Below are 26,893 nucleotides of genomic sequence, written 5' to 3' on the forward strand. Positions count from 1 at the left end.
CGTTGAACCAACCAGCACCCAAAGAGATTGCTCAGGTTATAAAAGAACAAGTAACAAAGAGAAAGCAAACAGATAAACGTAATCAAGATTCCTTTTCCAATAGAACAAAGGTAACAGAACAAGGAACTAGTACTAGCATACACAGTTATCAGAATAACAGACCACGTAACGATCACACGTTAAACACAGTATACCACTCGCCATCTTTACCTAATTACCCACCTCCAGTACGACCACCTCCACCAAGCGATAACGAACACGAGTTACCGCAATATCACATTCAACAGCGTATATCACATAGATATCCGTCACATATTAGACCGAACAATTTACGCTTCCCGTACGCCGTAACACCTCGAAGCAACAGTAGGAAATCACTTTTCCACCAATCTACTAACGAATAATCCCCTACAGCAACAGTCATGGAAACAATATGGTTTCAGGACAAAGATCCCCAAACATTGAATAATTCCACATAACAGCAACTATAACCCATTGTTAAGTTATCGTAATTGGTTTGAAATGCCATTCGATTCACGGGACTATAACTTTGTAATGGCACCGTTACACAACCTGAAAGACCGTGTTTCTGAATTTTTCCCACCATTACCCTCTGAGAACACGAATACAATTAAACGTAGTACCAAAAATATGGGACGCGATAAATACCATCAGATAGCGTGTCCAATTTTGAAACAATTTTACAGTCTCACAGAACGTTTTTTATACGACTACGACTATGAATTTAGAATACCCATAACATGTACATTTGATAATCTCGTAGCAAAGGCATCACAAGACCTTTCCGCTTACAGCGTTTTTGACCACCAGATTTTTCAACTAAGCTTCAACTTCCTACATCCGACACCAAAGGATGTCCAGAACAATAATTACAGAGTACATGAAACGAAGCTAGTTCACAACTTAATATACTATACGATTTTACGCGACAAGAACAAGAACACTACGAAGAGTTATATACACATTAACGATCAACTAACGTCACCCTATTTCCTTAATTACGGATACATACTCAAATGGGAATACACACTTGGAACACTGCGTAATTTCGACCCTGTAAAGAATTATTATATCTTCCAACCTAAGGAAGCGCCCGAACGACCGCTCATCGTAACTATAGAAGCCTTAGAACCGTGTGACGAATATCACACTTACCATTTAGAAGGCAGCGTAACAAACAGAGCTGTCCTGAACAGAATACATTTTAACAATGAACGCAAGACTTCAGATATCGAGAACGAAATACGCAACTCGGTAAAAGCATCAATAACAGAAGTGTCACTAGATGAAATAACTGATCTAGTGGCATATTTTCTTTCAAAGGATGATCACTTCATCAAAGAATATCAACAATATAGGGATCGAACAAACCACCCTAATTAAACAGAGAGACTCTAACAAATTCTGCTCTGTAACAATCTTCAAAGTAGTAACAAATTTTGTAATATTCAGAACAATTTCATTGTAACATTGTCATGAACACTTATTGCTATACATCTGACTATAGATGTTCCTCTGCATATTTCACGGGCAATAAATATTTTATAAATGTTAGCAACAAAACCCATTTTGCAAACAATCCTTAAAATGTGATTGAACCCCATTTTTTGCTATTACGACACTTAATGTGTAATAAAATCTAAAAAACATAAAAAATTTTTCCTTTATTTTATCTTTCACCCCCTATTCTTAGTTACTTGTATACATGTATATATGCAAAAATAGAACAAGGTATTAGTAATAAGTGGAATGAGTAACACAGTGTATAATAACACACTATAATATTGCGTACTCACAAACATGCACAATTCAATACTAACATAGATTACATGCAAACTCACTAACTAACAAAAAGAGTCACAACATGACAATCGTATTAAAATAACTACTCGATTTAACATGCACTACTTGTAGAATCTTCAAAAACAGGACATAACATATTGCATACAAGGTATTTAACGAACAGTTATCAATACTTTCCAGACGAAAATAACAAATGGTAAAACAAACAAAATATTAAGACTGTTCACAATTCCAAATTTTCACATTTCAACTTTTCATATTTCAATATGATGATTTAAGACATACTATGCAGCCACATATAATACACCAGTAACAACTAACACCTATATTTGTAACAAATCCTCTGAATGCTTTTCCTTCAAAAGGAAAAAAGGCATTATTTGGAAGACTGTATCGTATCAGGCGAATCTTTTACACAATGATGGAATAACCGTTGATGAGAGTCAGCAAATGCGACATTTTTGCGTACACCCATTATGAAGAAAGTAAGCGCGATCTGTAACCTTTAAAAAATTTACAGATACGACAAACGCGAAAAGTAACTCCACAACAGTAGGAGTCAGACTCTATTCGTCAGAACTAATAGCATCAGAATAACAACTGATTTCAGGAGACATCAAGAGACATAATACATGTTCATCTTCAGTAACATAATATAAAATGGCCAAAAAGTCACATGTCACTAATCATTTCCATGATTGTAAACAGAAACTTCGATTAACAAATAAACTAACTACCCTCGATTCCTTCGTCGAATTACATGATTACAATTTAAAAAAAAACTCTTCCAACTGGAAGGGATACTACGTATTATATGTAGTAACACAGAACACTTATTAAACACTTTAAAAACTAACAATATTAACCAGGTAAGTCAGGTAAGTCACCGGACATCAGGAGCGCCACAACACATCGACATTGGAGCTGCCCAAAAGGATCTTCACCCACTGGACGTGGTACTGGAATAGATACTTTTGTGGTTGTTGATGTTCGTTCTTTGCTTTGTGGACAACCTATATCTGTTGACTTTACTCTTTGACGAAACCGATCATCAAGCAACACACTCAAAAAGAAAGAAAAAATCTTCAGAGAGATACAAAGAGAAATTGACTCGTAGTACAGAAGACTATTAAAAAACTCTGAAACCCGGAAAGATGGAGTCAGTGTTGACTTCCAACAAAAGGATTTAGAGACTTTACTTATGTTAATAAATATAAACTAAAATACTCAACCCTGATTGGTTAAAATTATGGAAATACCTTTCCTTTTTATGTTTAACTATTTAACCGTTGGTAACACAACACGCTACCCCTTTAGACGGTACCAGTCATACCTGATATAATAAAAAAGTATATTTCTCTCTCTCGACTCCGCTCTTGTTTTAGTATTGAGATATATGTTAGACTTTAGCATTTCGGCCGGTGCACTGTCTACTGAAGCTCAGATAGAAGAGTAGAAGAGACTAGAGATCTAGAACTTTAGTTAGTCAGGTAAGCCTTAAGATTTGACTATATCTTGAGACACCATAAAACAGAAGTAGATTAACCTCTCAAGGTAACCCAACCTCAGCACACGTCTTACAAATACAGTATTTAGGGGAAAAATTAGGATTCAAAAAATTTTTTCCGTAAAATTATTTTTCTCTGTGGCCAAATCGGAAAGTTTCATATCAACTTCACCGTCGATAATCTGCTTGAAAAACTCATTTTCATAAAAAAGGTTTAATGTAGTTCCAATGGTTCATTTCAATCACAACAATTGCTTGATAAGCACTGAAAAGTTCATAAAAAGCTTCCAGAGCGTTCCAGCTTATGACATGAAATAATTTAACCGACTTCTTGTTCTGTAAATGAGAGTCTTCTGTGAATTTATTCTTTTTCAATCACTAATAGGTAGCAGGGACCCAAAAAGACAAACTTCAGTATCCAATCGAAAGAGAAAAAACATTTAGTCCCCGCAATATAGTTATTCTTACGTTTTGTGTGGCGATAATTTAGACTTTTCCAATGATAAAAGATGTACCTGGCGAAAATCGAAAATGAAAACATTTCTCAACCTTCCAATCCCTTCTTAAGTTATTCTATAGCAGAACTGCACTCCTACCGAAGCTAACACACAATTTTGGGAAAAATTAGGGTTCAAAAATTTTTTGCCTTAAAATTATTTTTCTCTCTTGCCTAATCGGAAAGTTTCAAATCAATTTTACCGTCGATAATGAATTTGAAATACTCCTTTCCAAAAAAGAGGTTCAATGGTAACTTCAAGGGTTCATTTCAATCACAACAAATGTGAATCACTTGGTAGGCACTCAAAAGGTCATAAAAAACGTCCCGAGCGTTCCAGATTATGATATGAAATAATTTAACCGACTTTTGTTCTGTAAACGAGACTTTTCTGTGAGTTCAATCACTTTGATTCTTTAATATGTAGCAATGACCCGAAAAACCAATTGTCAGTATTCAATTGAGAGCGAAAAAACGAAAATCATAAACGATCACAATTATCAACGTTCCAATCCCTTCTTAACTCATTCTTTAGCAGAACGGCACTCCTATTGAAGCTAACAAACAATTTAAGGGAAAAAAATTAGGGTTCAGAAAATTTTTGCCGTAAATTTATTGTTCTCTCTGGCCTACTCGGAAAGTTTCATATCGACTTTACTGTCGATAATGAGCTTGAAGGCATATAATATGAAATAATTTAACCAACTTTTTGTTCTGTAAATGAGACTTTTTTGTGAGATCATCCACTTTAAATCATTTATAGGTAGCAATGACCCAAATAAAAACAAACGTCAGTATTCAATTGAGAGCGAAAAAACACAAATTCCCCGCAATATAGTCAATCATACCTTTTCGTTGCGATATTTTAACGTTTTTAATGATAAAAGATGTACCTGGCGAAAATCGTAAATGATCACATTTGTCAACATTCCAATCCCGTCTTAACTCATTCTATAGCAGAACGCTACTCCTACGGAAGCAAACACAATTTAGGGAAGAAAATTAGGGTTCAAAAAATTTTTGCCTTAAGATTTTTTTCTCTCTGGCCTTGCCGGAAAGTTTCATATCAACTTTACGGTCGATAATGTGTTTGAAGTACTTGTTTCCACAAAAAGAGGTTCAATGGTGTGGATCACTTGGTAAGCATTAAAAAAGCTCATAAAAAGCTTCCAGAGCGTTCCAGCTGATGACAAGAAGTAATTTATCCGACTTCTTGTACTGTAAATGAGACTTTTCTGTGAATTTATTCACTTTCAAACATTAATAGGTAGCAAGGACCCAAAAAACCAAATTTCAGTTTTCAATCGAGAGAGAAAAAAACATATAGTCCCCGCAATATAGTTAATCTTACGTTTTGTGTTTTAATCTTACCTTTTCCAATGATAAAAGATTTACCTGGCGAAAACAGTAAATTGTAACATTTCTCAACCTCCCAATCCCTTCTTAACGCATGCTATAGCAGAACGGCACTCCTACTGAAGCTAACACACTATTTAGGGGAAAAATTAGGATTCAAAAAATTTTTGCCGTAAAATTAATTTTCTCTCTGGCCAAATCGGAAAGTTTCATATCAACTTTACCGTCGATAATCTGCCTGAAGAAATTGTTTTCATAAAAAAGAGTTTCAATTAAGTTCTAATGGTTCATTTCAATCACAACAAGGACTTGATAAGCACTAAAAAGTTCATAAAAAGCTTCCAGAGCGTTCCAGCTGATGACAAGAAATAATTTATCCGACTACTTGTTCTGTAAATGAGGATTTTCTGTGAATTTATTCACTTTCAAACATTAATAGGTAGCAAGGACCCAAAAAACCAAATTTCAGTTTTAAATCGAGAGAGAAAAAAACATATAGTCCCCGCAATATAGTTAATCTTACGTTTTGTGTTGCGATAATTTAACCTTTTCCAATGATAAAAGATGTACCTGGCAAAAATCGTAAATGATAAGATTTCTCAACCTTCTAATCCCTTCTTAACTAATTCTATAGCAGAAGCGCACTCCTACCGAAGCTAACACACAATTTAAGGAAGAAAATTAGGGTTCGAAAATTTTTTAACTGAAAATTATTTATCTCTCGGGCAAAGTCGGAAAGTTTCATATTAATTTTAGCGTCCATAATGTGTTTGAAGTACTCGTTTCCAAAAAAGAGGTTCAATGGTAACTTCGATGGTTCATTTCAATCACAACAAATGTGAATCACTTGGCAGTCACTAAAAATGTCATAAAAACCATCCCGAGCGTTCCAGATTATGATATGAATTAATTTAACCAACTTTGTTCTGTAAATAAGACTTTTCTGTGAGTTCTTTCACTTTGACTAATTAATAGGTAGCAATGACTCATAAAATCAAATTTCAGTATTCAATTGAGAGAAAAAAAACACATAGTCCCCGCAATATAGTTAATCTTACGTTTTGTGTTGCGATAGTTTAACGTTTTCCCATGATAAAAGATGTACCTGGCGAAAATGATATCATTTCTCAACCTTCTAATCCCTTCTTAACTAATTCTATAGCAGAAGCGCACTCCTACCGAAGCTAACACACATTTTAAGGAAGAAAATTAGGGTTCGAAAATTTTTTAACTGAAAATTATTTATCTCTCGGGCATAGTCGGAAAGTTTCATATTAACTTTAGCGTCGATAATGTGTTTGAAATACTCGTTTCCAAAAAAGAGGTTCAATGGTAACTTCGATGGTTCATTTCAATCACAACAAATGTGAATCACTTGGCAGGCACTAAAAATGTCATAAAAACCGTCCCGAGCGTTCCAGATTATGATATGAATTAATTTAGCCAACTTTGTTCTGTAAATAAGACTTTTCTGTGAGTTCTTTCACTTTGACTAATTAATAGCTGGCAATGACTCATAAAAACAAATTTCAGTATTCAATTGAGAGAGAAAAAAACACATAGTACCCGCAATATATTTATTCTTACGTACTGTGTTGCGATAATTTAACCTTTTCCAATGATAAAAGATTTACCTGGCGAAAACAGTAAATTGTAACATTTCTCAACCTCCCAATCCCTTCTTAACGCATGCTATAGCAGAACGGCACTCCTACTGAAGCTAACACACTATTTAGGGGAAAAACTAGGATTCAAAAAATTTTTGCCGTAAAATTAATTTTCTCTCTGGCCAAATCGGAAAGTTTCATATCAACTTTACCGTCGATAATCTGCCTGAAATAATTGTTTTCATAAAAAGAGTTTCAATGTAGTTCTAATGGTTCATTTCAATCACAACAATCACTTGATAAGCACTAAAAAGTTCATAAAAAGCTTCCAGAGCGTTTCAGCTGATGACAAGAAATAATTTATCCGACTTCTTGTTCTGTAAATGAGACTTTTCTGTGAATTTATTCACTTTCAAACATTAATAGGTAGCAAGGACCCAAAAAACCAAATTTCAGTTTTCAATCGAGAGAGAAAAAAACATATAGTCCCCGCAATATAGTTAATCTTACGTTTTGTGTTTTAATCTTACCTTTTCCAATGATAAAAGATGTACCAAGCGAAAATCGTAAATGATCACATTTCTCAACCTTCCAATCCCTTCTTATATACTTCTATAGCAGAAAAACATTCCTACTGAAGCTGACACAAAGTTTAAGGAAGAAAATTAGGTTTCAAAAAGCTTTTGCATTCAAATTATTTTTCTCTCGGGCCTAATCGGAAAGTTTCATATCATCTTTACCGTCGATAATTTGTTTGAAATACTCGTTTCCACAAAAAGAGGTTCAATGGTGTGGATCACTTGGTAAGCATTAAAAAAGCTCATAAAAAGCTTCCAGAGCGTTCCAGCTGATGACAAGAAGTAATTTATCCGACTTCTTGTTCTGTAAATGAGAGTTTTCTGTGAGTTTATCCTCGTTGAATCACTAATAAGTAGCAAGGACTCAAAAAAATCAAATTTCAGTATTCAATTGAGAGAAAAAAAACACATAGTCCCCGCAATATAGTTAATCTTACGTTTTGTGTTGCGATAGTTTAACGTTTTCCCATGATAAAAGATGTACCTGGCGAAAATGATATCATTTCTCAACCTTCTAATCCCTTCTTAACTAATTCTATAGCAGAAGCGCACTCCTACCGAAGCTAACACACATTTTAAGGAAGAAAATTAGGGTTCGAAAATTTTTTAACTGAAAATTATTTATCTCTCGGGCATAGTCGGAAAGTTTCATATTAACTTTAGCGTCGATAATGTGTTTGAAATACTCGTTTCCAAAAAAGAGGTTCAATGGTAACTTCGATGGTTCATTTCAATCACAACAAATGTGAATCACTTGGCAGGCACTAAAAATGTCATAAAAACCGTCCCGAGCGTTCCAGATTATGATATGAATTAATTTAGCCAACTTTGTTCTGTAAATAAGACTTTTCTGTGAGTTCTTTCACTTTGACTAATTAATAGCTGGCAATGACTCATAAAAACAAATTTCAGTATTCAATTGAGAGAGAAAAAAACACATAGTACCCGCAATATATTTATTCTTACGTACTGTGTTGCGATAATTTAACCTTTTCCAATGATAAAAGATTTACCTGGCGAAAACAGTAAATTGTAACATTTCTCAACCTCCCAATCCCTTCTTAACGCATGCTATAGCAGAACGGCACTCCTACTGAAGCTAACACACTATTTAGGGGAAAAACTAGGATTCAAAAAATTTTTGCCGTAAAATTAATTTTCTCTCTGGCCAAATCGGAAAGTTTCATATCAACTTTACCGTCGATAATCTGCCTGAAATAATTGTTTTCATAAAAAGAGTTTCAATGTAGTTCTAATGGTTCATTTCAATCACAACAATCACTTGATAAGCACTAAAAAGTTCATAAAAAGCTTCCAGAGCGTTTCAGCTGATGACAAGAAATAATTTATCCGACTTCTTGTTCTGTAAATGAGACTTTTCTGTGAATTTATTCACTTTCAAACATTAATAGGTAGCAAGGACCCAAAAAACCAAATTTCAGTTTTCAATCGAGAGAGAAAAAAACATATAGTCCCCGCAATATAGTTAATCTTACGTTTTGTGTTTTAATCTTACCTTTTCCAATGATAAAAGATGTACCAAGCGAAAATCGTAAATGATCACATTTCTCAACCTTCCAATCCCTTCTTATATACTTCTATAGCAGAAAAACATTCCTACTGAAGCTGACACAAAGTTTAAGGAAGAAAATTAGGTTTCAAAAAACTTTTGCATTCAAATTATTTTTCTCTCGGGCCTAATCGGAAAGTTTCATACCATCTTTACCGTCGATATTTTGTTTGAAATACTCGTTTCCACAAAAAGAGGTTCAATGGTGTGGATCACTTGGTAAGCAATAAAAAAGCTCATAAAAACATTCCCGAACGTTCCAGCTGATGACAAGAAATAAATTATCCGACTACTTGTTCTGTAAATGAGACTTTTCTGTGAATTTATTCACTTTCAAACATTAATAGGTAGCAAGGACCCGAAAAACCAAATTTCAGTTTTCAATCGGGAGAGAAAAAAACATATAGTCCCCGCAATATAGTTAATCTTACGTTTTGTGTTTTAATCTTACCTTTTCTAATGATAAAAGATGTACCAAGCGAAAATCGTAAATGATCACATTTCTCAACCTTCCAATCCCTTCTTATATACTTCTATAGCAGAAAAGCACTCCTACTGAAGCTGACACAAAGTTTAAGGAAGAAAATTAGGTTTCAAAAAGCTTTTGCATTCAAATTATTTTTCTCTCGGGCCTAATCGGAAAGTTTCATATCATCTTTACCGTCGATAATTTGTTTGAAATACTCGTTTCCACAAAAAGAGGTTCAATGGTGTGGATCACTTGGTAAGCATTAAAAAAGCTCATAAAAAGCTTCCAGAGCGTTCCAGCTGATGACAAGAAGTAATTTATCCGACTTCTTGTACTGTAAATGAGACTTTTCTGTGAATTTATTCACTTTTAAACATTAATAGGTAGCAAGGACCCAAAAAACCAAATTTCAGTTTTCAATCGAGAGAGAAAAAAACATATAGTCCCCGCAATATAGTTAATCTTACGTTTTGTGTTTTAATCTTACCTTTTCCAATGATAAAAGATGTACCAAGCGAAAATCGTAAATGTCACATTTCTCAACCTTCCAATCCCTTCTTATATACTTCTATAGCAGAAAAGCACTCCTACTGAAACTGACACAAAGTTTAAGGAAGAAAATTAGGTTTCGAAAAGCTTTTGCATTCAAATTGATTTTCTCTCGGGCCTAATCGGAAAGTTTCATATCATCTTTACCGTCGATAATTTGTTTGAAATACTCGTTTCCACAAAAAGAGGTTCAATGGTGTGGATCACTTGGTAAGCATTAAAAAAGCTCATAAAAAGCTTCCAGAGCGTTCCAGCTGATGACAAGAAGTAATTTATCCGACTTCTTGTACTGTAAATGAGACTTTTCTGTGAATTTATTCACTTTCAAACATTAATAGGTAGCAAGGACCCAAAAAACCAAATTTCAGTTTTCAATCGAGAGAGAAAAAAACATATAGTCCCCGCAATATAGTTAATCTTACGTTTTGTGTTTTAATCTTACCTTTTCCAATGATAAAAGATGTACCAAGCGAAAATCGTAAATGATCACATTTCTCAACCTTCCAATCCCTTCTTATATACTTCTATAGCAGAAAAGCACTCCTACTGAAGCTGACACAAAGTTTAAGGAAGAAAATTAGGTTTCGAAAAGCTTTTGCATTCAAATTGATTTTCTCTCGGGCCTAATCGGAAAGTTTCATATCATCTTTACCGTCGATAATTTGTTTGAAATACTCGTTTCCACAAAAAGAATTTCAATGGTGTGGATCACTTGGTAAGCATTAAAAAAGCTCACAGAAACATTCCCGAACGTTCCAGCTGATGACAAGAAATAATTTATCCGACTACTTGTTCTGTAAATGAGACTTTTCTGTGAATTTATTCACTTTCAAACATTAATAGGTAGCAAGGACCCAAAAAACCAAATTTCAGTTTTCAATCGAGAGAGAAAAAAAACATATAGTCCCCGCAATATAGTTAATCTTACGTTTTGTGTTTTAATCTTACCTTTTCCAATGATAAAAGATGTACCAATCGAAAATCGTAAATGATCACAATTCTCAACCTTCCAATCCCTTCTTATATACTTCTATAGCAGAAAAGCACTCCTACTGAAGCTGACACAAAGTTTAAGGAAGAAAATTAGGTTTCAAAAAGCTTTTGCATTCAAATTATTTTTCTCTCGGGCCTAATCGGAAAGTTTCATATCATCTTTACCGTCGATAATTTGTTTGAAATACTCGTTTCCACAAAAAGAGGTTCAATGGTGTGGATCACTTGGTAAGCATTAAAAAAGCTCATAAAAAGCTTCCAGAGCGTTCCAGCTGATGACAAGAAGTAATTTATCCGACTTCTTGTTCTGTAAATGAGAGTTTTCTGTGAGTTTATCCTCGTTGAATCACTAATAAGTAGCAAGGACTCAAAAAAATCAAATTTCAGTATTCAATTGAGAGAGAAAAAACACATAGTACCCGCAATATATTTATTCTTACGTTCTGTGTTGCGATAATTTAACCTTTTCCAATGATAAAAGATTTACCTGGCGAAAACAGTAAATTGTAACATTTCTCAACCTCCCAATCCCTTCTTAGCTCATGCTATAGCAGAACGGCACTCCTACTGAAGCTAACACACTATTTAGGGGGAAAAAATAGGATTCAAAAAATTTTTGCCGGAAAATTAATTTTCTCTCTGGCCAAATCGGAAAGTCTCATATCAATTTTACCGTCGATAATCTGCCTGAAAAAATTGTTTTCATAAAAAGAGTTTCAATGTAGTTCTAATGGTTCATTTCAATCACAAAAATCACTTGATAAGCACTAAAAGTTCATAAAAAGCTTCCAGAGCGTTCCAGCTGATGACAAGAAATAATTTATCCGACTTCTTGTTCTGTAAATGAGACTTTTCTGTGAATTTATTCACTTTCAAAGATTAATAGGTAGCAAGGACCCAAAAAACCAAATTTCAGTTTTCAATCGAGAGAGAAAAAAACATATAGTCCCCGCAATATAGTTAATCTTACGTTTTTTGTATTAATCTTACCTTTTCCAATGATAAAAGATGTACCAAGCGAAAATCGTAAATGATCACATTTCTCAACCTTCCAATCCCTTCTTATATACTTCTATAGCAGAGAAGCACTCCTACTGAAGCTGACACAAAGTTTAAGGAAGAAAATTAGGTTTCAAAAAGCTTTTGCATTCAAATTATTTTTCTCTCGGGCCTAATCGGAAAGTTTCATATCATCTTTACCGTCGATAATTTGTTTGAACTACTCGTTTCCACAAAAAGAATTTCAATGGTGTGGATCACTTGGTAAGCATTAAAAAAGCTCACAGAAACATTCCCGAACGTTCCAGCTGATGACAAGAAATAATTTATCCGACTACTTGTTCTGTAAATGAGACTTTTCTGTGAATTTATTCACTTTCAAACATTAATAGGTAGCAAGGACCCAAATAACCAAATTTCAGTTTTCAATCGAGAGAGAAAAAAAACATATAATCCCCGCAATATAGTTAATCTTACGTTTTGTGTTTTAATCTTACCTTTTCCAATGATAAAAGATGTACCAATCGAAAATCGTAAATGATCACAATTCTCAACCTTCCAATCCCTTCTTATATACTTCTATAGCAGAAAAGCACTCCTACTGAAGCTGACACAAAGTTTAAGGAAGAAAATTAGGTTTCAAAAAGCTTTTGCATTCAAATTATTTTTCTCTCGGGCCTAATCGGAAAATTTCATATCATCTTTACCGTCGATAATTTGTTTGAAATACTCGTTTCCACAAAAAGAGGTTCAATGGTGTGGATCACTTGGTAAGCATTAAAAAAGCTCATAAAAAGCTTCCAGAGCGTTCCAGCTGATGACAAGAAGTAATTTATCCGACTTCTTGTTCTGTAAATGAGAGTTTTCTGTGAGTTTATCCTCGTTGAATCACTAATAAGTAGCAGGGACTCAAAAAAATCAAATTTCAGTATTCAATTGAGAGAGAAAAAACACATAGTACCCGCAATATATTTATTCTTACGTTCTGTGTTGCGATAATTTAACCTTTTCCAATGATAAAAGATTTACCTGGCGAAAACAGTAAATTGTAACATTTCTCAACCTCCCAATCCCTTCTTAGCTCATGCTATAGCAGAACGGCACTCCTACTGAAGCTAACACACTATTTAGGGGCAAAAAATAGGATTCAAAAAATTTTTGCCGGAAAATTAATTTTCTCTCTGGCCAAATCGGAAAGTCTCATATCAATTTTACCGTCGATAATCTGCCTGAAAAAATTGTTTTCATAAAAAGAGTTTTAATGTAGTTCTAATGGTTCATTTCAATCACAACAATCACTTGATAAGCACTAAAAGTTCATAAAAAGCTTCCAGAGCGTTCCAGCTGATGACAAGAAATAATTTATCCGACTTCTTGTTCTGTAAATGAGACTTTTCTGTGAATTTATTCACTTTCAAACATTAATAGGTAGCAAGGACCCAAAAAACCAAATTTCAGTTTTCAATCGAGAGAGAAAAAAACATATAGTCCCCGCAATATAGTTAATCTTACGTTTTGTGTATTAATCTTACCTTTTCCAATGATAAAAGATGTACCAAGCGAAAATCGTAAATGATCACATTTCTCAACCTTCCAATCCCTTCTTATATACTTCTATAGCAGAGAAGCACTCCTACTGAAGCTGACACAAAGTTTAAGGAAGAAAATTAGGTTTCAAAAAGCTTTTGCATTCAAATTATTTTTCTCTCGGGCCTAATCGGAAAGTTTCATATCATCTTTACCGTCGATAATTTGTTTGAACTACTCGTTTCCACAAAAAAAGAGGTTCAATGGTGTGGATCACTTGGTAAGCATTAAAAAAGCTCATAAAAAGATTCCAGAGCGTTCCAGCTGATGACAAGAAGTAATTTATCCGACTTCTTGTACTGTAAATGAGACTTTTCTGTGAATTTATTCACTTTCAAACATTAATAGGTAGCAAGGACCCAAAAAACCAAATTTCAGTTTTCAATCGAGAGAGAAAAAAACATGTAGTCCCCGCAATATAGTTAATCTTACGTTTTTTGTTTTAATCTTACCTTTTCCAATGATAAAAGATGTACCAAGCGAAAATCGTAAATGATCACATTTCTCAACCTTCCAATCCCTTCTTATATACTTCTATAGCAGAAAAGCACTCCTACTGAAGCTGACACAAAGTTTAAGGAAGAAAATTAGGTTTCAAAAAGCTTTTGCATTCAAATTATTTTTCTCTCGGGCCTAATCGGAAAGTTTCATATCATCTTTACCGTCGATATTTTCTTTGAAATTTTCGTTTCCACAAAAAGAGGTTCAATGGTGTGGATCACTTGGTAAGCATTAAAAAAGCTCATAAAAACATTCCCGAACGTTCCAGCTGATGACAAGAAATAATTTATCCGACTACTTGTTCTGTAAATGAGACTTTTCTGTGAATTTATTCACTTTCAAACATTAATAGGTAGCAAGGACCCAAAAAACCAAATTTCAGTTTTCAATCGAGAGAGAAAAAAACATATAGTCCCCGCAATTTAGTTAATCTTACGTTTTGTGTTTTAATCTTACCTTTTCCAATGATAAAAGATGTACCAATCGAAAATCGTAAATGATCACAATTCTCAACCTTCCAATCCCTTCTTATATACTTCTATAGCAGAAAAGCACTCCTACTGAAGCTGACACAAAGTTTAAGGAAGAAAATTAGGTTTCAAAAAGCTTTTGCATTCAAATTATTTTTCTCTCGGGCCTAATCGGAAAGTTTCATATCATCTTTACCGTCGATAATTTGTTTGAAATACTCGTTTCCACAAAAAGAGGTTCAATGGTGTGGATCGCTTGGTAAGCATTAAAAAAGCTCATAAAAAGCTTCCAGAGCGTTCCAGCTGATGACAAGAAGTAATTTATCCGACTTCTTGTTCTGTAAATGAGAGTTTTCTGTAAATTTATCCTCGTTGAATCACTAATAAGTAGCAAGGACTCAAAAAAAATCAAATTTCAGTATTCAATTGAGAGAGAAAAAACACATAGTACCCGTAATATATTTATTCTTACGTTCTGTGTTCCGATAATTTAACCTTTTCCAATGATAAAAGATTTACCTGGCGAAAACAGTAAATTGTAACATTTCTCAACCTCCCAATCCCTTCTTAGCTCATGCTATAGCAGAACGGCACTCCTACTGAAGCTAACACACTATTTAGGGGAAAAAATAGGATTCAAAAAATTTTTGCCGGAAAATTAATTTTCTCTCTGGCCAAATCGGAAAGTCTCATATCAATTTTACCGTCGATAATCTGCCTGAAAAAATTGTTTTCATAAAAAGAGTTTCAATTTAGTTCTAATGGTTCATTTCAATCACAACAATCACTTGATAAGCACTAAAAGTTCATAAAAAGCTTCCAGAGCGTTCCAGCTGACGACAAGAAATAATTTATCCGACTTCTTGTTCTGTAAATGAGACTTTTCTGTGAATTTATTCACTTTCAAACATTAATAGGTAGCAAGGACCCAAAAAACCAAATTTCATTTTTCAATCGAGAGAGAAAAAAACATATAGTCCCCGCAATATAGTTAATCTTACGTTTTGTGTTTTAATCTTACCTTTTCCAATGATAAAAGATGTACCAAGCGAAAATCGTAAATGATCACATTTCTCAACCTTCCAATCCCTTCTTATATACTTCTATAGCAGAAAAGCACTCCTACTGAAGCTGACACAAAGTTTAAGGAAGAAAATTAGGTTTCAAATAGCTTTTGCATTCAAATTATTTTTCTCTCGGGCCTAATCGGAAAGTTTCATATCATCTTTACCGTCGATAATCTGTTTGAAATACTCGTTTCCACAAAAAGAGGTTCAATGGTGTGGATCACTTGGTAAGCATTAAAAAAGCTCATAAAAAGCTTCCAGAGCGTTCCAGCTGATGACAAGAAGTAATTTATCCGACTTCTTGTTCTGTAAATGAGACTTTTCTGTGAATTTATTCACTTTCAAACATTAATAGGTAGCAAGGACCCAAAAAACCAAATTTCAGTTTTCAATCGAGAGAGAAAAAAACATATAGTCCCCGCAATATAGTTAATCTTACGTTTTGTGTTTTAATCTTACCTTTTCCAATGATAAAACATGTACCAAGCGAAAATCGTAAATGATCACATTTCTCAACCTTCCAATCCCTTCTTATATACTTCTATAGCAGAAAAGCACTCCTACTGAAGCTGACACAAAGTTTAAGGAAGAAAATTAGGTTTCAAAAAGCTTTTGCATTCAAATTATTTTTCTCTCGGGCCTAATCGGAAAGTTTCATATCATCTTTACCGTCGATAATTTGTTTGAAATACTCGTTTCCACAAAAAGAGGTTCAAAGGTGTGGATCACTTGGTAAGCATTAAAAAAGCTCATAAAAACATTCCCGAACGTTCCAGCTGATGACAAGAAATAATTTATCCGACTACTTGTTCTGTAAATGAGACTTTTCTGTGAATTTATTCACTTTCAAACATTAATAGGTAGCAAGGACCCAAAAAACCAAATTTCAGTTTTCAATCGAGAGAGAAAAAAACATATAGTCCCCGCAATTTAGTTAATCTTACGTTTTGTGTTTTAATCTTACCTTTTCCAATGATAAAAGATGTACCAATCGAAAATCGTAAATGATCACATTTCTCAACCTTCCAATCCCTTCTTATATACTTCTATAGCAGAAAAGCACTCCTACTGAAGCTGACACAAAGTTTATGGAAGAAAATTAGGTTTCAAAAAGCTTTTGCATTCAAATTATTTTTCTCTCGGGCCTAATCGGAAAGTTTCATATCATCTTTACCGTCGATAATTTGTTTGAAATGCTCGTTTCCACAAAAAGAGGTTCAATGGTGTGGATCACTTGGTAAGCATTAAAAAAGCTCATAAAAAGCTTCCAGAGCGTTCCAGCTACTGGATTCAGGAGCAACATTAAATTTACTCAATGAAGATACTTGGAATGAGATAAAATATGATAACCCAGAAACACAATTGGAAAAAGCAAACAAAACATTAACTGCAGCGAACAACACCACAATAGAAACATACGGAACAGTCAAATTACCTCTTACACCAGATAGAATCTCGAATAACAGAAGCAAAGCCCAAAACAATTTTTACATTCATTTTTATGTAACCCAATGCAATCATAACATCCTAGGCACCCATTTCTTCAAAGAATATATTGAAACGCTAAATGTAAACACAAATAGACTAACCTTAAATACAAATACAATCCTAGATAACGATATTATATTCTATATGAATAGTACAAAAGGTTACCCGTATTACTCTCGATTATACCCAATATTTAACAGAGAAACAATTTATATCGAACAGAACCAAAATAAAAGCATAACATTTCCAATACCTATATTTAAACAAATGAAAAAATCAAATGAAAAAACAATTCATAAATCACATTTCCATTTTGAACCGATAAACAAATATCACAATATATCTTTTACAGATATAAAAGACTTCACAGCAGATGAAGAGTACTTCATAGACATTTTACTAGTTAACAAAAATAGACATAGAATAACCATAAATACAGGGTTAATTGGTTTCATGAATAGAAATATTACATTTAAAAAACAAGATAACGAAATATATCAAACAAATTCAATTGTCTTATTCACAGCATTGTATCATCTAACATACGAAATTGAACACGATATTAGTGAAATACTAAACATACAAAAAAACGAAACAATCGAACAAGTAGCAACATTTGAAAGAAAACCAAACTTTGAATGCAAATTTAATATTAACAAATATTTCGAACAAGAAAAAGAGTTTATACAAATGTTTGACTTTCAACATTCACACTTAACACAAGAAGAGTTCGAAAAAGTAGTAACAACCATATTACAATACAAACAAGTATATGCAACAACAAAATTTGACGTCGGAAAAACAAAAGTAAAATTGAACCTACCGATGAAAAAAGATGCAATTTTCAAAAAACAACGAATAAGCAAAGTACCGATACACCTTCGAGAAAGAATACAAAAACTATTAGATATATTTAAAAAACACGACATCATCGCACCCGTTAACAAAGAACAACTATCAACAGGGAACACATTCACAAATCCAGTAATAATACTACGAAAAGGCGAATCTCTAAAAATCGTGCTAGATGCAAGATACTTGAACAGCATGATAGATGAATCCAAATGTAACTGGCCAATCGAACCAGTTGATGTAGCCCTAACAAGGATTAATGGAACAATATTCACAACAGCAGATCTAAATAGCGCATATAACCAAATACCACTAGACGAAGAATCAATGAGATATACACATTTTACAGTCGGAAATGAACAATACTGTTTTAAACGCTTTTTCTACGGAATATCAATCGGACCAGCAGCATTTGCATCAATACTAACACATTTTCTATATCCCTTAATTAGAAAAGGAACAGTCATTACATACGTTGATGACATATTTATCCAAACAAATTCATACGAACAAATGTTCGAAACATTGATAGAATATCACAAAATACTACTAAAAGAAAACCTCAAAGCAGCACCCGACAAAACACATTTTATGTTAAAGAAAGTAAAATTCTTGGGACATATAATTGAAGATAAAAAAGTGAAACCACTTACATCACGGATTGACGGATTCCAAAAACTGGAACCACCAACGAGTATGAAAGCTTTACAGCGATACCTGGGAACAATAAATTTCCTAGCGAAATACGTATATGGTATGCAACCAATACTACAACCATTATATATTCTCTTACACAAAGAGAACGACTTTAAATGGACACAAGAACATCAAACAATTTTTGAACAAATGGAAAGAACAATAACACATAAACTCGAATTAACAATGCCAGACACTAAAAAACCTTTTTACATCATAACAGATGCATCCAACAAAGGCATTGGAGCAGCATTATTAAAACAGCATCCAATTGAAAAGAAAATGAGATTAATATCAGCAAACTCTAGACTTTTCACACCAAATGAAATGCAACTATCTACATTAATTAGAGAATGCTCAGCGATCATATTGGCCCTAACGGAATATGAATTCCTATTAACAGGTTCAAATCATCCAATTATTCTATTTACAGACTACAAACCAATAATCTATCTATTTACACAAAAGAATAAACCGAATCACTGAGTTTACAGACTTCAACTTATACTAATGAAATTTCCAAATTTACACATTATTTGGACAGAAGGGAAAAACCTAGCCCTACCCGATCTTCTTAGTAGAACAATAGATGAGGAACATTTTACTAAAACACGAGACATTACAGTAGAAATACCGGAAAACATAAAACTCTTTTTTGCAAAAACACCATTTGCAAATAACCTAGAATGCAAATACAGCATATGTAACAACACAGATGAAGACAATAAAGAAAAAACACACTATTCAGTTTTAGCTAACATACATAATAACTATTTCGAAATCAACATTGATAAGAACGAATATCACCCAATCTCATACGAGAAGTATAACACTGAGACAAAAACAAATTTAATACCGAAATACAAACCAAAAACAAAAAATTGGCAATCACCAATTGTAGAAAAAGACGACTTGATTATTGAGAAAAACCAAAAGGGACCATACACGGTTCACCATGACGATGATTATCTTAGACTAATTAACAATGTTAAACAAGAAAATGATTACGATAACGCAAAAATAACAGACGTTTTCTATGATGAAAAAACCTAAATCACAGAGAATCTCATTAGAGAAACACAAATCATAGATCTAGTACTTCACAAAGTAAAAATGTGGAAAAAACATAACAATAAACCACATTCAGTAACAATGGACATACGAGGAAACAAAGGACTCTTTGCATATTATAGAAAGTTTAAATCAATAGTAATTGACGAAAAAACTGGATTAATTAAAATCATCATTAGAATTCACAAAAGCACAATCCAAAGAATATGCTTACCGTTATTATTACTAATATGTGTTTTCTACGAAAATCATTGCACAGACACAGTTGGCCATACAGGACTTGAAAAAACAAAAAGAAACATAATCGAGAAATTTTATTTTCCACACTTAACAACCTGGATAAAAATCCTAATAGCAGATTGCATACAATGCCAAACAAACAAAGTATTTGCAAACACAAAAACAAAAAGTAAAAAAAAACAATTAGCACCGACAAAATCATATTTTAATGAAATGATATTGATAGATACAAAAGAACCCATCCACCCATCATCAGAAGGAAATAATTTTATCTTTGTAATAGTAGATGCATTTTCACACTATGTAACAATTATGTGTGCACACAAAAATAATGCACATTATGCATTTACAGCATTATTTGAACATTGGTTTATGAAATTTGGACTTCCAGAAGAAATTCGTTCCGATAACGGATCAGAATACAATAACACAGAATTAACACATTTATGTAACTACTTTGAAATCAAGTTTAAACCAAGTACAACATATGCACCTTGGACAAACTGATCAGTAGAAGGGACAAACAGAATAATCGGACAATTTATCAGAACATTATTAGACGAGAAATATCACAATTGGTCAAGGAAAGCAAAATTCTTTCCATATGCATACAATACTCAATACCAAACACGATTAGGTATGTCACCATATGAAGTCGTTTTCAACCAAAAGCCAAGAAAACCAACAAAAATAAAACTTGGAACAACAACAGATGAAATGGGAAATTGCAAAACAACGGAAAAAAGTTCATGCAACACACAACCAGCACATACTCATTTGGAAAAACAATTCAGCCATCCAAAGAGAGCAAAGTTGCAAAAAGGAACTTTTGCTAAATGGTTCCTTGATAAAGAAAAACACTATAATGATACATATCGTACAATTAAAAAAATACTTCAAAACCGCAAAAAGTTAACAGATGAGATGAATCTACGATTTCGTACAGCAAAACTACTTGAGAAAAATACTTTTGTATTAGTAACAAATCATCAACAAATTGACGGCGTATCTAAAAAACTACTACCACTAAAAACAAGACCATATCTTATCATAGATAAACCTACAGAAACAACATACATACTAAAAAATAACAATAAAGAATATATAACAATACACAGAAATCATATAGTACCGTATTATCCGAAAGAAAAACATATTAAACTAGAATTACAAAACTATTTACTAACGAACGAAATTCCAATATTAAAACAACCTACTATACAAACATCACACAAGAAACATATAGCACAAGATGACATACAACAAACTCATAATTAAAATCTTCGTAAGAAGAAAATACTATTAACACAATAACGAAAGAACAATATTACATAATATTAATAATATTAATAATAATCAATTTAACACTAATACTAATAACCCGTGTCAATTAATAAACCATATCAATAGAACGCTATTCATTGTATTTGTAACAACCGACCTTGACGAATTCATACATACGTACCGTAAAACAACCCACTATGGATTGGGGATTCAACTTTAATAATCTCACTCTAATACTATCACTAACACATATAATATTACACACATACTCGAAAATTTCTAACATTATAAAATATTGATTTCATTTGACCGACTATACCAAAAGTCATTTCATGATAATCCGTGCATACAGCTATCATTAGTAAAACTACTAAACAGATCCCGTAACCGTTTAATGCTCTAATACTACCTAATATAATCAATTTTCAAAAATCATCCTCATAGAGTATTCGAAATATCATCTATGAACCATCCGAAAAATCTGTCACATTACAACAATAAATCTATCTCTATGTACATTCCTATGTATATTCCTGTGTACATTCACTATTTTTACGGGCACACATACCTAACCCGAACCTTGTGTGCAGAATCAAATATATTAAAAAAGAAACGATAAATATATCTAAATTAATACAGAGCATACTACAAACATAAATACACATGAATAGAATTAAAAATAAATAGTACTAAAAGGTGCTATTATTCAACTAACCACTAACCGACTATGACACATTGGATCATACCCCGAGATAAATCATCATAATTTTCGAACAAGTTATAAATTCCGATATTACCATTCCATAAATATCTTTGGGAACAACCATCACCAAATATTTTAACACCTTTTAGTGGATACCTTATGTAAATCAACAAAATATAAAAACACAAAGGAGATCTAACTGTTTAGGAACACTGGAAGTTTAAACATACGTTATACATACATCCTATGACAAACATCCTCTGACATACATCCTCTGATAAATCATCAGTTAGCAAACGCCCACCCAGATTGGCAAACGTCCCACCAAGCAGTAATTGACACACAGCAACCATTGTCATCGATAAAAACAAGTAACAAAGATTCAAACAACAAATAACAAATAAAACATATTCATACATGATATTCTAACACAAATAGGTTTTGATAGTAGCCCTTGAAACCTCAACTATGATTGTCACAAAGGGTAATTTCTCATATAAACAAAAATTCAAAAACACAAAAGTCAAAACACAAAAGGTATATTTTATTTGATGTTCACAAGCTTAGAACTGGAATAGACGTGTAGAGATAATTGATATTAACAGTAAACAAAAAACAAACAACAAATTTTCAAATAACAAACAATCAAAGAACAAATAATTTTATATTTTATAAAAAAGATCGAGGATCTATCCACCTCACGGAATGGAATAGATATTTTGAAGATGTCAACATTCACGAACATTATTAAATATAAAAAAGGAAAATTTAGAAATAACAAACAACAACGATAGGAAAGAGTAAAAAATAGCAACAAATAATTAATAACAGGATAAATGTTAATACTAGTAATAGAAACGGAAGCTAAAAATAATGAGCATGAACTAATAAAAAGAAATCCATCTAAAAATAGAGTAACGTATCGAGTGGACGAATATGTTCACCAGAACAAAGGAATCACTTCTGTTCAAAATATAATGAGAAAGAAACGGAAACAATCTCAGTATAACAATCTCCGTATAACAATCTCCCTATTAACAATCTCCGCAATAACACGCAATAAAAGCCCATCCAGTAACCTCCAACAACATGATCTAAAATACACGTTTACTGTCATACACGTTATCTTTGAATACATATATTCACATAGATGGATAATACATCCATTCACATTCTTAACATACACGTCTTACATCCATAATTATACATTCGGCTATCAGACATTCGGCCAAATAGAACTTGAACTTAAACATAAACATTCGGCTAAGAAGACCTTCGATACTATGAACGGTCAATCCGCACCACTAATTACCATAACATACCATAATGGAAACACGCCAACTACCATCAAATATAATAAACTGCATACCAATACACCAATTACAAAGAAAAAACAACATCTTGAGAACAAAAGTTCTGGAAAATGTCAGAAGTAAATCCAATTAAAGAAATAGGAAACTAACATTTTAATTAGACCTAGTAATTATTAAAATTGACAACTTAACAACCCAAATATAAAAAACGGAAGATATGTAAATGTCAGAAACATTGTAGAGAACCAGAAACGAGAAAGTAAAAATCACAATTCTGATTTTGCCTCGTACAATCCACAACTGCCAAACTGACCTGAAAAATTTGAAAAATTGTGAAAAATTTCAGCCAAGCTGAAAAACCGAAATTGTACACTCAAAATTCAAAAATTTTCTATCTCAACAGAATTTTTTCCTTGTTTCTATAATATCACATTAGAAAGAGAAGATAAACTATTTTTCAATTTCATCTTTCAGAATACAAGTTTATCAACAACACTCAATTGCACGACAACACAACTTAACAGGTAAACTGAATTACTTTAATTTCATTTCAGAAAGGTTAATTCACCACTATACATATCACTGTGATGAAAAACCACCAATGATCGCAGCATCAGAGTTTATGCACTCTTTAAACAGAAACCAGCTTTGCATAAAAATAAAAGTACAAAGAGACAATTTTGCTCAACTTAAATTTCATTTAAATAGTCATATACATTTTGATAACGACAGTATCAAAACCACTGATTGTAAAATTTCAACTAAAGATTGTTTATTCATAATTGAAGGAATAACAGAAACCGGACAAGAAGTAAAACTCTTTTGGGGAGAAAAACATTTTGAATTGTTAAAAGACATAACCCTCTGTAACGAAACTATTACAGAATTCCAAACACTAGAGCAACAAATACACACGGATATATGTGTTGATATCAACAAACTAAACACAGTTGTCAAAGTAGTTTGTAAAAAAGACGCTATTGAACTTGTAGACGATACACTAAAAGCCTAACAAATAATATGATACCAATCATTGTTATTGTAGTTTACCAGTGAATTTAAATTTCATACAATTAGTGCGACACCGTTAAGTGTCAGTTACACAAGAAAATAACTGTCATTTTCCAGTGCAGCATTAAAAATCTTTTCCAAATACCAACACTCGTTTATACGTTTCAACAATTGATTTCTCAGAAACATTAGTAACACTCTATTTAATATTAAAAAAATAATATTTTTTCTTACTATATTCTTAGTACCTTGCATAGTAGTAATATCCACGTATCTAGCGATTGTAACAATACATGAAGTAATTAGAAATCGCAGAGTAGTATATGCAAGCCCACCAGTACAATAATTCAATGCACGAAATACATCCTCATATATACCATACATACCAAACATAGATATTGTAGAACTGGAAATATTTAAATTTATTTGCAATAGTTATATATTTCCTAGTACGCATGTGCTTAAGTTTAATAGAGGACTTTGTAAATCAATAAAAATTGATCCAAACCCCGACATAGAAGAATCTATATATTACACATTACATTCACAAAAATTCTATCTACAAATTGGATTTCCTGCAGCATCACCATTTTACGGAAACGTTGTAATATACCAGTTAAACTTAAGAATACAACATAACGAAATTTGGATATCGAATATAGGAGCACAAACACACCAACCAGAACAAGAACTAATACCAGTACTGATATTAACACCACCATATATGCAAATCCCACCACACGGACCTGGTTCCGGAGCTTAAATAATTAAAAATCAGCAAAAATTGCGTCATCAAATAATAATAGTAACCGTAACAATACTCAAGAACAACCACATCATAACGAAGGAACAGATCTAACAAATATACCAACATCGCCTGAGATAGACGATACAGACCCTGGAAACGAAAACCCGTATACAGTACGGCGTGAGAGAACAGAAACTAGACACCTATTAAGAGGCAGACGTAGAGCATCACTCTCATTTCCCACACAAGACTCTACATTAGTCTCATACGATTCTACTGATATAGAATCAAATATAATAAGACCGATAGAAGCCGGACAGTCAGAACCACCAAGTCGAACCGGAACACCAACCGGAACACCAACCCGAACACCAACACACCATAATTTTAATATCAGTTCACCAAACGATCATTCAAGTGTTAATACTATCCCAACACCTACATCATCTGAATTAAGAGTAAATCCATTTCTACCACCCACATTTCAACAAAGACAAGACTTCAATTTCGTACAAAACAATTTTCCTGTACACCCAATACACTCACCACATAGTTCAATTTGGTCAGCAACTTCACCGCAAAACACGATAAGTACGAACACTACACCACATAGATCACAACAATCTTCATCCTCGAACACCTCAATCAGCGTACCACGAGTAGAAGTAACAAACTCTTTACAACCACCACGATATACAATACTCTCACCAGCATCATTTATACCAGAATTAAGACTAGCATCAAGTCACCCAGGTAGAACTCGAGCAATACCAGTACTAAATCCAAATCCCCCTACTTTAAGTAGAACTAATGATCATACATATCTTTTTCCATTAGATCATAGGACCTGGAATCCACCTCCACCATTATACGGACCAACTAATCTTGGAGATACCCTCACAAATTGGTCAAGAAATAGACTTACAAATACCTTAAATCTAACACATCGCCAACGAAATTCAGCACTTGAAGTTCTAGCGACACAATCTCTAGAACTAAAATTTAATACAACGATTAAATACGATACGATATTCAATCATCCATTTCATGCAACAACACCCTCTATAGTAACAACAACGACACCAGCACCGTTTATTTGTATTTACTTTGTCTATAAGTTTGATAGATATACTAAACAAACTTTAGGTTTTGCAACATTTTACAATCCTCATACAGGATTATCATATACATGCCGTTTCAATTAAAATCCATAATACTAATAATAATAATAAAAATAATTTTTACTTATATGAAAATAGACACACAAATACAATCACAATATAAGATACAAAACAAACTGAAAGAACATATTAAAGACCGCATCAACGAAAGAATGGAGAAACATATCAAAAACATCAAAAATAAAAACAAAATAAAAATACATACATCAAATACAATAGAACGAGAAAACTTCAACAAACTTATGAAACACGTATCTGACAATCAAACAGAACTAAAAGCAGACTTAAACTCAATCCAAGACATTTATAACATCACAGAATTAGAGAATTTTAAAAACAGTTCAGACTATGAAGAAATGTGGAACATAGCTATTGATAAATGGACAAGAAACTGGAATTTCTATAGAGAACATCTCACAAACAGTATTCTAGAAAAATTCCAATTAAGTAATAAAAGACAAAAAAGTCAAACAAAGGAAGACTACGTAGAATTAACAGGACAAAACATAAACGGCTCAGCAATTGGACCTCAAGATATTTTTATTGAACATTACGATTGCGACGCAGAAGAAATCACGAACGTAAAGTACTACGAACTAAACAAAATTAGTACAAGCAAATTTAAACCACTCGATTTAGATATGACAAAAACAGAAGTTCAGCTGTTATCAAAAGCACAAGCAGTAGAGATTAAAGCATACGCAGTTGCAGGAACGATTAAAGAACGAGTAGA

The sequence above is a fragment of the Convolutriloba macropyga genome, chromosome 15, assembly GCF_964194025.1.
Source record: "Convolutriloba macropyga chromosome 15, txConMacr16.3, whole genome shotgun sequence".
NCBI lineage: Eukaryota > Metazoa > Xenacoelomorpha > Acoela > Convolutidae > Convolutriloba > Convolutriloba macropyga.